This window comes from Rana temporaria, chromosome 2, assembly GCF_905171775.1.
Source record: "Rana temporaria chromosome 2, aRanTem1.1, whole genome shotgun sequence".
NCBI lineage: Eukaryota > Metazoa > Chordata > Amphibia > Anura > Ranidae > Rana > Rana temporaria.
This window is the reverse complement of record NC_053490.1, coordinates 38,485,445-38,497,884: the sequence shown is the minus strand read 5'-3', so window position 1 is coordinate 38,497,884 and position 12,440 is coordinate 38,485,445.

Below are 12,440 nucleotides of genomic sequence, written 5' to 3'. Positions count from 1 at the left end.
TGTTGCTCCTCTCCTGGTTCTGCTTCTGTCCCATGCTCTGGTGCCAAGGACTGTGACTACCAGCTCTACCCACCTACAGAGTGGACATCATCAGGAAGCTGCTTGGCACTTGTGCCACTCCTTGCCTTTACACTCTCTGTCCCCACCTTCAGGAGAATTAGGCGGGAGGTGAAAGAGAGGCCTCCACCACATTCCAGTCTTCACCAGGTACGTGATAGGTTGAACCTTCCTTTCTGACCACCAACGTAAAAGGCATCTTTGCCATTGACCCCAGATTAATTGGTTTTAGTAAGGTTTCCCCTAGAACTGAAAATTCTTTTAGCGGGTCCTCTAGGATAAAAACATTGAAAAAATGCTGCTTTAAAGGGATGGGGGCGATTTAGAGAGAAAAGACTTGCCAGTAGATGGGCTAAAACGAGAGAAGATACAGAAAACCATGCCTGCTACATCGAGGAAGTGACGGAATACCCCCACACTACCCGATGAATCCATATACAGGAAGCGGCCAATAACAAAGGATTACTAAGGTTCGCCTGCCCCTGACAGTGACTCGAGCTGGGCATCGCCGCTTAGTAAAGGATTGGCTCGGGCGGCTCGGCTGCTCTATTCCTGCAAAGGAAACTGAGTTCCTGCTGTCAAAAAAGTGCAGGAACTCCGTTCCCACGCGTTCCCGCAGGACTTGAGCCCTGTAAGCAATAATTACATGTACAATCTGACAGGCTGGTTGTATCCAAGCGGATCGATTGATCAACTTTGGTACATTCAGCCTGCCCATACATGATTTAAATCTCGGTCCCTGCGGAATATGCTGATATTTGAACCATCTATGGCCAGCCTAAGGCAGCTCATTAATTTAAATAAACTGCATAACACATCCAAAGACAGCAAAAAAAGTGCATAAAGAATTTATGGCAGCACACCGTAACGCACATGAGTGTGTTTTTGCGCTGTGATACAAGGCATGTCTGTTGGCAAGTTGTTTAGAAGTGCCATTCACCCTGGATGGTACCCTATCGCACCAATGCACTTGGCATGTGTTATTTTGTGTTGCAATAACCCCTGCAGAGCTGCTGAGCCGCTCCTGAAAATGCTAGCTGAACCACTGACCTGTAATAGGAATGCAGATCAGAAAGTCAAAGTGAAGTCAGAACTCCTGTATATTTGCTTAGGTCAGTGACTTGGAAAAGTACTGTAGCTATTGCCAGACAGACAGGTGACTAACATTTTTAGACATGGAGGTCGGCAATGGCACCCTGAATAATTCCACCTTTTCTTAAAACGTCAGGTAATTGCGATCATAAAGATAGAGATGATCAGGATTAAAGGTTGCTGTACCTAACAGAGTAGGTCACTTTGGGACGTCCATTCAGTACGTCAGTGTTTCTGAACTCCATAAAACTATGCACCCCATAACAAAGGCCATAGTTTAACAAGCACACCCGGAAGTCAGCACCTAATCTGAAGTACCCCTTGGCATGGGTATATTTAAAGATAAGTTGTCCACCCTGGTAGTTTTTGGTACTTTTGCAAATGTCCAGCACCAAGTTGGAAGGCTGGTGTGGGGCTACATAGCCCTCCTCCACGGCCGGGTTCAGCGTTGCCTTGAGTTTCCGGGCTCCCACCCTCCCGGTTCCCACATTTATTTCAGTCATACTTTTTTTAGCCATACTTTCCATACTTTCATTCATATAGGGTATGCCCTCTTTTCAGGTATACCGACCAGTCAGGCCAAGGCACACCGCAGGTCTTGGTAAGTTAAGGGTTGTCGGTCCAAGGAGGACTCTGACTACAAGTAAAGGTAAAAGCCTGCTAAAGATAAAAAAGTATTGCCAACAGTAATGATATCCCCAAGTCCATTTAAACATTCATTTTGTTTGAAACAAATTTTAACGGAACAAAATTTTACGAAAGCGAAACGAAACTGAAGAAATTCTGAAACCAAACTAAACAAATTCCATAATGAAACAAAATTAGTAACATAGCGTTGTTACTAATTTTGTTTCATTATGGAATTCTTTTAGTTTGGTTTCAGAATTTGTTCAGTTTCGTTTCGCTTTCGTTAAATTTTGTTCGGTTAAAATTTGTTTCATCATGTGACGTCAGAAGGGGTGGTACCACCAGGTGACGTAACCGGTTGGCCCCTTGTCTATATAAGACCTGTCAAAGCCAAAGAGAGGGCATACGACGGGTATCCTCTTAGGCCTTGTACACACGATCGAACATGTCTGCTGAAACTGGTCCGCGGACCAGTTTCAGCAGACATGTTCGGTCGTGTGTACGGCCGACCGGACAGGTTTCCAGCAGACATTTGTCCAGCCGACCGTTTTGCAGCAGACAAATGTTTCTTAGCATGCTAAGAAACATGTCCGCTGGAAGCCTGTCCGTCGGACATGTTCGGTCGTCTGTACAGACTCACCGTACATGTCCGATCGGCCGCCATCCCTTGCATGCGTCGAAGTGAACGTGTACGCGGGGATTTCTGTCTGATGGTGTGTACAACCATCAGACAGAAATCTCAGAGGGGACATGACCGTTTTCAGCGGACTGTCCCCTTGACTGTACGAGGCCTTAGGCCTCGTACACACGGTCGGTTTGGTCCACTGAGAATGAACAGAAGTTCAGTTTCATCGGACCAAACCGACCGTGTGTATAGGCTAGCTGGACTGCTGGGCGATCGGACCAAACCGATGGTTAGTACAGAAAAGCATCGGTTTAAAACCCGCGCATGCTCAGAATCGAGTCGACGCATGCTTGGAAGCATTGAACTTCGTTTTATTCAGCACGTCGTGTGTTTTACCTCACCGCGTTCTGACCCGCTCGGATTTTGGACTGATGGTGTGTACACATATCAGGCCGTCAGGCCACTTCAAAGGTGAACCGCTGAAAACGAACCGACGGACCAGTCTCATCGGTGTGGTCTGACCGTGTGTACAAGGCCTAAGGGGGCAAAGCCTTTTTTTGCAATTTTTCTATTTTTCATGTCGGCGGCCAACGTGATGGACGATGGATTTACATCGAGGGACACAATTTTTTATTTTAATAAAGAACTTGTCAAGAACTGTTTCCCGTGGTTTCTTACTTTTTGACACTTTCTTGGTGATTGGGTACGGGTCTGATGTACCCGACACCCATTCCTATGGGGGGCGGGATCTGGGGACCCGTTTTTTAAAGGGGCTTCTAGATTCCGATAAGCCTCCCACCCGCAGACCCTGACAACCACAGCCTAGGGTTGTTGGTAAGAGGCCCTTGTCCCCCCTGCCCCAAAGCGCCCACCCATTTTGAGGGCATGTGGCCTGGTATGGTTCAAGAGGGGGATCGGCGCTCGCGGCCCCCCCTTTTATGACCTACTAGGTTGCATGCTCAGATAAGGGTCTAGTATAGATTTTGGGGGGACCCCATGCTGCTTTTTTTTTTATATTTTGGCATGGGGTTCCTCTTAATATCCATACCAAACCCTTATCTGAGCATGCCAAAGATTTTATGCTATGTGGAGCCTCTCGTTTCTTTTTGGTACCCAATCTCCATTCAACTCATAGGCCCCGTACACACGAGAGGATTTATCCGTGGATACGGTCCACCGGACCGTTTCCGCGGATAAATCCTCTCGAGGATTTGCGAGGATTTTGATCCGATGGAGTGTACTCACCATCGGATCAAAATCCGCGCCGAAATCCCACCGCGATGACGTGTCGCGCCGTCGCCGCGATGATGACGCGGCGACGTGCGCGATGCTGTCATATAAGGAATTCCACGCATGCGTCGAATCATTACGACGCATGCGGGGGATTCATTCGGGCGGATTGATCCGGTGAGTCTGTACAGACCAGCGGATCAATCCGTTGGGATGGATTCAAGCGGATAGATTTGAAAGCATGTCTTCAAATTTTTATCCGCTTGAGATCCATCCCAGGGGATAAAAATCTGCGGAAACAGATCCGCTGGATTGTACACACCAGGGGATCTATCCGCTGGAGCCGGTCCGCGGATCAATTCCAGCGGATGGATCCTCTCGTGTGTACGGGGCCTTAGAGTAATATCGGAGGCGTGAAAGAAGCCTAAGATGCGGAGAAAGGCTCTGGCTGGGTTTTAAGCCACAGGCGTACACCAACCCCCTGTAATAAGGGGTCTACAGGAGCTGGTAAGCGGTTTCTACAGCTGGCGGTGTATTTACTTTTGTTTTGGTGATAGATGGATATTACTATTAATGAGATTTGACCTACTATCACATTACTTACGAACTAAATTTGCTCAGATGACACATGGACATAATGGCGTATCTCGAGATACGCCGCGTAAGTGCACATATGCGCCGTCGCATCTATGCGCCTGACTCTGAAAGCAAGATACGCCTGAAACTAGGCTTCATCCGACCGACGTAAGTTTCCTACGCCGTCGTATCGTGGGCGCATATTTACGCTGGCCGCAAGGGGCGCTCCCATTGATTTACGATTTGAATATGCAAATGAGTGAGATACGCCGATTCACGAACGTACTTGCGCCCGGCGCATTAATATACGCGGTTTACGTAAGTCGTACGTCCGGCGTAAAGTTAAGCCTCATAAAGCAGGTGTAAGTCAGTAGCATCAATGCAAATGGCTGCACCAGGGAACACAGCCGTCGTTTTTACGTTGTTTACGTAGTACGTGAATAGGGCTGGGCGTAAGTTACGTTCACGCCGTAGGCAGTGATTCGACGTATCTTAGGCGTTCGTTCCGACGTGATTCTGAGCATGCGCACTGGGACATGTCCATAAGCCGGCGCATGCACCGTTCGTTATTTGTATCTTGATGGCGCTCGGCCCGTCATTTACATGGGGTCGCGCCTCATTAGCATGGCTCACGCCCACTGCCACTTACAACGAGTCACGCCGAGGGAACCCAGTGTAGATTTGGGAGCAAGTGCTTTGTGAATACTGTGCTCGCCGCTCTGCGCTACGTCGGCGTATCGTATATTTGATACGCTACGCCGGCATAACTATGCACCCTTGTATGTGAATCCGGGCCTATAATTTGATATTTAGCGCGATTCTTTTATATTTTTATCTATTTTTTGATTGTATTATACAAGGGAATTGCTGCTTATTTTTTAGGGACATATGTTATAGAGCAGTTTTTATATTTTTATTGTAACTGTACTATCTGCCCTCTCGTTGTAAAGTGCTGCACAAACTGTTGGCGCTATATAAATCCTGTATAATGATAATGTGGAAAAAACAATGCACCATGCTAAAAAAAATTTAATGCACATAAAAGTACCACAAAGGTATAAATTAGACTCAATAAAAAAAAAACATTAATTTATCTTGCATATGTGTTCATACTGAATTTAAAACATGTTTGACTGCATCTGGTGTAAACAAGCCCTTAAATGTTATTAAAAGTTAGTTCTGCAAAAAGTGATTATATGACCACAAACTCACCCAAAAAATTTTTTTTCAGTTTGTTGACACCTAACAACAAAAGCAGTCCTATGGATATTTTTCATTCGGCAGAAGTTTCTTTGCGCACAAGCCCCTCTATGTTGTCCGTTTGCCCAGAGAAATGCCTTTAGGAGGACGATCGCAAGTTGCCTAGCTACCAGCCGAAGTGAATGACTGGAAATTATCGTTTTATTTTTAATTTGACAAAGCCGCATCTTATTATCCCTCGCTGCCAGACAATCTGGACCGCATTGCTATTCAGATTACAAACCGGTTGAACCCCCGTGACAGTGACGGGGTCACTCCCGCTCCGCAGAATAGAAACCAACACACATTGCTTTACAGTTGCTTAGCAGGACATTCTGGCAAGGAATACATTGATGCTCATCTGTTGCTCTTTGCTCTCTTTTTGTGCCCATGATACAAAGTGTTTCCCCTGCTGGGCTGCCTGAAATCTCTGCCTTACCTCCCTTGTCTGGCCTGTAAAAAAGTCAAACTGGCAGGAAGACTGGAGCGGTGACTTATTGTTGGGCTTGAATATTAAAATCTTGGAACCTGTCAACTGTACAACCAAGCACATTAGAGAAGCAACGCCATAAGATAATTCATTTGGGCTCTAGCTTTTCTTTCCATGGAGGAACCCAGAAACATCTTGCTTGTGATGACTTTTTGCATGTGCAGAGTTTTTTGCCCATTGAGACGTGTCTGTGAATATAGGGGTAGATTCCAAGAGCAATTGCGTCTGCGTAACCATAGTTACACAGCGCAATTGCTTACTTGCGCCGGCGTATCGAATGCTCCTGATTCAGGAACCTCGATACGCCGACTGCAGCCTAAGATATGACTGGCATAAGCCTCCTTATGCCATCATATCTTAGGCTGCATTCTTACGCAGGCCGCTAGGTGGCGTTCCCGTTGTGGTCAGCGTATAGTATGCAAATTGCATACTAACGCCGATTCACAACCCTACGCGAGCCCTGTGTACGCAGTTTACGTTTGCGTACGTCGATTTTTGCATATGGCTGCCCCTGCTATTAGCAGGGGCAGCCAATGCTACGTATACCCGTCGTTCCCGCGTCGCGAAATTTGAAAATTACGTCGTTTGCGTAAGTGAATCTGGACGCCATTCACGTTCACCTTGAAGCAAATGACGTCCTTGCAACGTCATTTACCGCAATGCACGTCGGGAAAGTTTCCTGACGGAGCATGCGCACTACGCTCGGCGCGGGAACGCGCCTAATTTAAATGATCCACGCCCCCTATGGGATCATTTAAATTGCGAGCGCTTATGCCGGCAGTTTTCCGGTGCGCACACGCAATTTACGGAGCTACTGCTCCGTGAATTGAGCGTAGCGCAGGTAATTTACGGAGGCGCCGCGGCAAAACGGTGCGCTGCGCCTCCGTAAAAAAAGCGCAAGGCTACCTGAATCTACCCCAGTGATTCTAATTTATTCATTTTTAGTTAGACAGTTTTCTTTGGCACATAATTTGTTTTTCGGTTATCAGACGGGCAGGGCAGCGAACAAGTCCAATATGTCTCATGGGAGCTTAAAGTGGTTGGAAAGCAAAAAAAAAAACTGGGCCTGATGGCTACACTTTACAGAATTTTTAGAATTCTGCAACCTCCTAAACGTATCACAATAGCTAGACCTGGGGACACCCACAAGACATCAGGCGACTTCACCTGACATTTAGGTGCGCGCAAACACGTCAGACCCTCCCAACCTCCCCAGCCCCTTACCCTCCCCTCACATGAACAGAGGCTACAGCCTCCCAGTAGGACCTAACGCTGATCCAAACAAAAAACACACTACTGTATGTAGCGTTCACCCCCGAAGGAGCCGCTGGTTATTGATTGGGATGGCGTGTTACCTCTGTGAGCGTCTAGGGGTAGATGATGAGAGCAGCAATGATGGAATGCCCAAACGTCAGGTTACTTTTCTTGTGCTTTTATTTTGCCCAACACGGCAAACAATAAACTTGAGGTATAGTGTGAAGAAGTAGTAAGAGAAGGAAAAGCAGATCCAGGCATAAACGGTGCAGGAACAATCTGGTTTCCGACAACACTTTGCTTTCGTCGCCACTCTAGCCGGAGTGGGTATAGTGTACCTGCACAGGCCTCTCACACCGACCTGGCAGCCAGAGTATCACTCGGAACTTTGAGGAAAAACAAGTCTCTGCCAAAGACCCTTTCCCAGGACGTAGATAATGAAGAAAAATCTCTTCAGTAGTATTTGTGCCTGAATCTCCCTCAGGTAGTATTTTCCTCAGGTTACCGACTGATAGGTTGCTGACATCCAACCTCTCAGTGTCCGGTTACCTCGATCCCCGATGGATTTTCCAGGCCCTGTTGGATCGCCAGCCTCTCTTGGCTCTTCTTAGACTGACTCCCCACAGAACAGCTATCTCGCTTGAGATCCTCTCAGAATTTGGGGACCCAGTTGGAACACTGGGGCCCCTACCACAGCCTCAGATGTTCCGGGCCAACATGGTCGCGCACCCCGGCCTGGTAGGCCATCTCGCCGGGGGCCGTGATGTGTGGTCACCCTGAAGGTGGGTGCAACACCCGGAACAAAGAATCCCGCCTAATGGCCTCTGCTCCAGAAATACCCTTCCCCAGCATGCTCCGCGAGGAAAACTCCCTCGCCATTGGCTGCTGGCAAGAGGCACTCTATCCTGGACTTCACTGGCACCACCTGTCGCTCCGGGGTGGTATCACACCCCAGAACAAAAGAATGGACCCACAGCACAGTCCAGCTAAAGCAGAGGCCCAATTTAGCCAAATCAAATGGATGAGAGCTAACTGACTCTCTCATCCCCCTTTAAATTTAAAATAGCACCTGTACAGAAAGTACACAGGCGATACATGTAGGTTAGAGCTGCACAATGAATCGTTAAAAAATCATGATCTCAATTCAACCCCCCTCTCCAGTGCAGAGTTTGCAGATTCTTTCATATAACAAGTGAAGAGACTTTATCTGCTCACTCAGCTGTCAAAAGAAAACATCTAAGCAGTCTGCCCAGTTTAGTTCAAAGGGATAAACTTCTGTGTGTGTAAAGAAAAAATTCGGCAGTCTGCCAAGTTTGTAACAGCATGAAACATTGTAACTAACTTCCTTCTTAAACCTCGTACACACGACCGGTTTTCCCGGCAGGAAAACTGCCAGGAGAGCATTTGGCTGGAAATCCCGGCCGTGTGTATTCACACCGCATTGCTGTGCAGATCACATGCGACTTCTGTGCGATGCAATTTTCAGCCATACAAACTGTATGGCTGAAATCGTATTGCATTCTCACCACAATGGTACAGGACCCTTTTTTTGGTCCGCACTGGAATCTAATCGCATGGGTGTTCTAAATGTGTCTCCTCCCCTCCTCCTGATTGGCGTCCAATAGCAGCGCTTGTCCTTTCAGTCAATCAGGTGACGGATAACAAACCCGCGCTTCCTGATTGGCGGAGAGGCGGTTCAGTGTTAGAAAAGTAATATTCATTTGCTTTTCATGTGCTCGGAAGCCTACGGCTCTAATCAGGTGCTTCAAAAATACACCCCTGCCGCTGTAATTCAAGCACTCGGTGTCCGAAAAGGGGCCGGACGCCTGAATAGGCATTGGCGGCGGCGGCCATGGATAGATTAATGCAATGCATAAGAGGGTGGCTGGAGAGAGGGGGTGGTGCCCATACGCCCTTAATGGACACAACGCCACTGCAAGAAGCACCATATAAACAGGGGATGATTTATTCTTTTCACAGAAAAGGTTTATTGTTTTTCTGAAATATGTAACCAGACTAGTTTAAATGGTACTTAGAAGTATAGAACTATAAACTTTAACTTATTTTCTTCTAACATCAGATAAAGTTTATGCAAATGATCAGGTTTGGAATGCATGACCGTTGTCTCATTATTATGAAGGATAGTCTTGTGTGGCTCCCTATTCATAATGTTATTTCTACACAACAAAAAGACGACACGCTATATTTTCAATATTTTCTTACCTGTAAATTGCTGCAAACTCAATAAAAATTATTGAAACAGTAGAATGCCTGACAGTTTCATTAAGTATTTGCAGTTGCCCACCTGTGAAGAAATCCCCCCATTGTTTAATGATTTTCCTGGCTCAAGCCCTGTACACACAGCCGGGAATCCCGTCAGGAAAACGTCCATTTTCCTGACGGGATTCCTGGCAAGCTTGCCTTGCAAAGCCGTGCATACAGACGGCCACTCAAAAGAACTGCCCTTCCTTTGAATGGCAAGAACGTGGTGACGTCATCGACTACGACGAGCCAGCGCTCGTCACATTCGATGCCGTCACCGCCATCTTGCTACACCCAACACTAACCTTGTATGCTACCGCGCATGCGTCAAAGTCTTATCGAGCATGCACAGGTTTTCCTCGGACAGGTAAGCATACAGACGACCGCTTTTCTCGGCAGGAAACACTCTGCCGGGAATCCCGACGGGAAAATAGAGAGCAGGGTTCTCTATTTTTCCCGGGCAGTTTTCCTGTCGGGAAAACTTCTGGGGGGCATACATACGGCTGGGATTCCCGGGCCAAATGCTCTCCTAGCAGTTTTCCTGCTGGGAAAACCAGTCGTGTGTACGAGGCTTCAGAGTTGCTCACTGCTCAGGTATAATAGGCTGTGGAAGGGGGGTTCTACACTGGCCCTAAAATGCAGATTTGTGCACTATTAAGCCTCGTACACACGATCGGATTTTCCGACAACAAATGTGTGATGGCGGGGTTTTGTCGGAAAATCCGACCGTTTGTATGCTCCATCGGACAATTGTTGTCGGATTTTCCGACAACAAATGTTGGATAGTATGCTTTCAAATTTTCCAACAACAAATGTGTGCCGTCGGATTATCAGATCGTGTGTACACAAATCCTTCCGGGAAAAAAAATCCAAAAGTACAAACACGCATGCTCGGAACCAATGCTAACCATAAGACAACATTAGCAGAAGTTGCCCAAAGGGTGGCGCTAAAGAGCAGAAAAAACACATAGTTTCGTGAATGTTGGCTGAAAAAGTTCTGCCGTCTGTATGCAGAACAAGTTCACGGCCAACGCCCTTCGCACAAAATTCCACGGATTTGTCCGATGAAAATTTCGATTGTGTGTACGAGGCTTTAGACTTAAAGGGGAGGTTCACCCTAAAAAACACTTTCTCTAATTAGACTGGCCCCCCACATTACAATACGATTATGCCTGTTATGTTTTTTTTTGATGCTGTACATACCTTCGTACAGCTATTCACCCGTGGCTTCGGGGTTGCGAGTCCCGCGGGAGTGGGCGTTCCTCACATGCTGGTGATTGACGTTTTGACAAAAAAACAGCTCCCCCCGTCGTGTAAGCCGCGTCACAATTGGCGAAAGGAGCCGAACGTCTCACAGAGAGTGTAAACACAACATCTCCCAGTTCTGCCTAGTGACACTGTCACTGATTGTGTTCCCTGTCATCGGGAACATGATCAGTGACATGTCACAGCAAGCCACGCCCCCCTACAGTAAGAATCACTCCTTAGGGAACACTTAACCCCTACAGCGCCACCTAGTGGTTAACCACTTCACTGCCAGTGTCATTTTCACAGTAAACAGTGCATTTTTATAGCACTGATTGCTGTAAAAATGACAATAGTCCCAAAAATGTGTCAAAAGTGTCCGAAGTGTCCGCCATAATGTCGCAGTCACGATAAAAATCACTGATAGCCGCCATTACTAGTAAAAAAAAAATATTAATAAAAATGCTATAAAACTATCCCCTATTTTGTAGACGCTATAACTTTTGCCCAAACCAATCAATTAACGCTTATTGCGATTTTTTTTACCAAAAATATGTAGAATACGTATCGGCCTAAACTGAGGAAAAAAAATGTTTTTTTATATATTTTTGGGGGATATTTATTTTAGTAAAAAGTAAAAAATATTGTTTTTTTTTCAAAATTATCGCTCTATTTTTGTTTATAGCGCAAAAAATAAAAACCGCAGAGGTGATCAAATACCACCAAAAGAAAGCTCTATTTGTGGGGAAAAAAGGATGTCAATTTTGTTTGGGAGCCACGTTGCACGACCGCGCAATTGTCAGTTAAAGCGACACAGTGCCGAATCGCAAAAAGTGGCCCGGTCATTTAGCAACAAAATCTCAATAAACGTATATTGTTTGATGTACGTAAACATTATAGTGTCTACAAACTGTGGAATATAGCTATGGAATTTTTTATTATTTTTTTTTTACACTAATAATGGCGGTGATCAGCGACTTATAGCGGGACTGCGATATTGCAGTGGACAATCGGACACTAATTGACACTTTTGACACTTTGAATCAGTGACAATAATACAGTGATCAGTACTAATCATATGCACTGTCACTGTACTAATGACGCTGGCTGGGAAGGGGTTAAACATCTAGGGCGATCAAAAATGTAATTGTGTGCCTAGCCAGTGTTTTTGTGTACTGTATGTGCTGCTTTTAGTAGGGGAAGTGATGGATTTTGTTCCCTGCTTTGAAGGGACACAAAATCCTTTCCCTGGTCGCGGCTGGTGCTCAATTTTTTTTTGGGGGGGGGGGTGGCAAACAAACCTGGCCCCCTTAGGGCTCTGTGCCCCGAACCCACCCTTTTTGAAGCCAATTAGAGAAAAAAAACATTAAAATCCATACGTTCAGCACCCTGCATGGAGATTAAGGGGGTGGCGCAACTGCGCCCCTTATTCCCCACTGTCAGAACAGAGATCTGCCTTGTTTACATAAAAATCCAACAGGTGTAATTGTTTTACACTGTCGGATCTTAGGATGCAGTACCGCGGCCGCCGCTGGGGGGAGTATGCGTCGTAAACCAGCGTCGGGTATGCAAATTAGTAGTTACGGCGATCCACAACGGTTTTTCGCGTTCGCTACGTCGCTGCTAGTCTAGTTTCCCGTTGCAAAGTTAGTCGTCGTTTTAGGTGCCCTAACTTTACACAGCACACGTATGTGCTGTATAAAGTATGGCCGTCGTTCCCGCGTCGAAATTTAAAAATGTTTC